Below are 3454 nucleotides of genomic sequence, written 5' to 3'. Positions count from 1 at the left end.
TATATTTCCATTTTCCAAATGGAAATATACCTTTTTTGTGCAACAATATTTGTGGCATAACAAGACCCCAACCAGTCCATACCCATTATAACATCAAAATCTACCATTTCTAACTCCACGAGATCAGCCATCGTATCATGACCACAAACAGTTACTATGCAGTTTCGATAAACCCTTCTAGCTATAATAGATTCCCCAACCGGTGTGGACACTTCAAATGGCTTAACTAACAGTTCGGTTATTCTTTTGAACTTTCTAGCAATCAATGGAGTAAAATAAGATAATGTAGAACCAGGATCAATTAAGGCATATACATCGAATGAAAATATAGACAACATACCCATAACCATATCTGGGGAAACCTCTAAATTCTGTCGATCTGCTAGATCATACGTACAATTTTGAGCCCCTCTAGAACTCGTGGCTCCTCTATTACCTCTAACACGAACCATTGGTTGTGCACCCCTTCCTAAATAAAGCATCGATGATGATGATGCAACAAATGACCCCGTAGGTCGTGCCATACCCCCTATGCCCCTTTGTTGGAATTCTCTCATTATATGCCTCGATATACCGCACCAAAAGAAAACATTGGTCCCCAACCAACATGCGCGCAAATGATACCTTACACATTTATTGCATGGCTCTCGAGAAGGTCTCGGTTGGCTCATATTCACTTGCCTTTGGTACCCCACTGTCTGCGAACTCTGACTCTCACTTCTGTGCCCAAATTGATTTCCTCTGGACCATTAGAACTGTGGTGGGGCACTAGCTGCAGAATAAGAAGATAATGGCCTAGGTGGTCTAGCAGAAAACTGTGGTCTGAAACCTCCTTAGGATGCCATGAACTACCCTGTAGATCTGGCCCTCTTGGAATATCCTCTTTCTAATTCCTGTGTTCTTCTTCTCTGCCTCTGATCTTCCATTTTTTGTGCAAAACCTTGGATCCTTGCTATGTCCAATCTTTGTTCAAAGCGGCAATAGTATAATCTCTAACCAGATATGGATCCAGCCTATCCACATATTGATGAACTCTGTTATCCATAGTAGCTACAATATTAGGAGCATATCTCGAGAAGGAATTAAATCAGAGACTGTACTCCCTCACGCTCATATTTCCCTGACGAAGATTTAAAACCTGATCTGCACGGGCCTGACGAATCTTGAATGGAAGATAATGATCAATAAATGCCTCTTTGAACTCTTTCCAAGTACCTAGGGGTGTATCAATACCCCTAGATCGTTTCTAGTCCTCGTACCAATATATAGCCTCCCCTTTGAATCTATACGCCGCTAACTCCACTGTCTCTCTACCCGTTACATGCATAACATCTAAGGCCCTTTGAATTTTATCAATAAAGTCCTGTGGGTTCTCATTAATATCTAATCCAGTAAAAGTGGGAGGATCCATCCTAAGAAAATCCTGTGTTCGAAGGTTAGCCGCCCTATCTGTATAACTAGGACCTGTGGTAGGAATGGCTTGCCCTTGAGCTTGCCCAGCAACTATACGAGTCAAAAGTTGCACTATATTTCTAAGATCCTGATCAGTAGCATTAATAGGTGGCTCTAGGGATATAGTTATCCTCCCCCTTATTTCTTCCGGAGTGGAAGAAGTTTCTAATGCATGCTCAGCTGGAGCCTCACTTTGATTAGCTGGTATAGTGGGTGACTTACTAGTCCCTTCTCCGGCAGCCACATCTACTTGTTTATCGGTATTCTTGCTTCTGGTAACCGACATCATTACTATAATAAGAGAAACAAACGGATTCAGTGTTCAACTATGACTTCATATACAATACAGGATCTATCGCACGATCTAAGACATGAAGAAAAAGAAACAATTTCTAAATGTCCATAGCCTCCTATTTATAGATGCAGTGCACGACACACTAATAAACAAGACTCTACACAAACACGACTTTGTAGACTCACTTGGACGAACTTCTCTGATACCATTATTGTCACGCCTCAAATCCTATTAGGGCAGACTGGCACCCATAATCGAGGAGGCCTGGGAGAACCAGCTCATAACCTTACACTTCCCATGCATACCTCTATGACAACCCAAAATTCAGACATTATCATATCGCATATAAAAGGAAATAATCTCCTGCATAAGCTCGAGAACACATATATATATGTATATACAATACTTAGCCGTTGGATCCATCACGTCTATTAACAAAACACCACCTTGACTGTACATTAGGTCTACAAAGCCTCTAGACAATACACAGAGTTTAACTAAGGTCGGGACACAACCCGCCATATAACTAACTTCAATACAATACCAAAAGTGACTGAATATGACACGGAAAGCCCCGAAGCAAATTGGAGCTCACCAAAAGTAGCTAGATATCCTGGCTCCTACTTGTATGGTGTATGAGCTGAGGTACCTGTTCCTGCAGCATGAAATGCAGGTCCTCCGTGGGGGACGTTAGTACGAAATATGTACTGAGTATGTAAAGCTGTAGATAATCATATATGATATAGGAGCTCAATAGAAATCACAAACAAGTGAATAAATCATAATAGAAGTGGACCACACTTACTAGAACTTATGAAAACCTGTACATTGTATTTATTCAATCACTTTACCTTTGTTCTTATCATCTTTGTAATCATTACTGTACTGTACTGTGACCATTAGGTTGCCTCCAGTACATATCAACTAGGATCGATCCATGATAGGCTTATGCCCTTGGGATACCACCCATAAACACATAAATAGGGATCGATCCATGATAGGCTTATGCCCCTGGGATACCACCCGATAAGAGAGAACTTCTATCACTTAGTTCAATTAATCTTTGAGAGTGTTATTTCAGTCGCCACCGCATTTTGATACTTTGAAACAATGATACAACAATAAGAGACATATAAATAGACCATCAATGCAATAACAACGAAGTAAGAACTCATTGGCACATTAATGAAGTGTTTTGGAGTCATCAATGCCATAACAATGAAGTAGGAACTTATTGGTATATCAATGAAAATTTTTTTGTGTCATTAATAGTACATGGATCTTGTTTGAGTAACCGGATACCTTCTGACATTCTTTAGTGCAATAAACATGTAAGATTTGGAAAACAAGTAAGTATTAGAATATCTTGACATCTTGTAAGGTGGGAACAAGTACATTGGTAACGTAGGACATCATACAAAACCATTATGGATCACATGTTACTGAATAACTTTGGAAACTTTCTTAATAGAACAATTGTTCACTTTAACGCCAAAGATATGGTATAGAGTATGCTTTACATACCTGACTATCAACCTTCAATACTAGTCCCAAATGGACTTCCCGACTTTTCGGATTACTTATCTACAATGAACATATATAGCAATCTAGTATTAGCAACCAAACGTCACAATTCAATTATTTGAATTCACCAAACTAGTGGTTAAGTAGTAAGCCTTAATTACACCCTTTATGGTGTAATTAAGG

This window comes from Capsicum annuum, chromosome 2, assembly GCF_002878395.1.
Source record: "Capsicum annuum cultivar UCD-10X-F1 chromosome 2, UCD10Xv1.1, whole genome shotgun sequence".
NCBI classification, from domain to species: Eukaryota; Viridiplantae; Streptophyta; class Magnoliopsida; order Solanales; family Solanaceae; genus Capsicum; species Capsicum annuum.
This window is presented reverse-complemented; position numbering follows the sequence as displayed.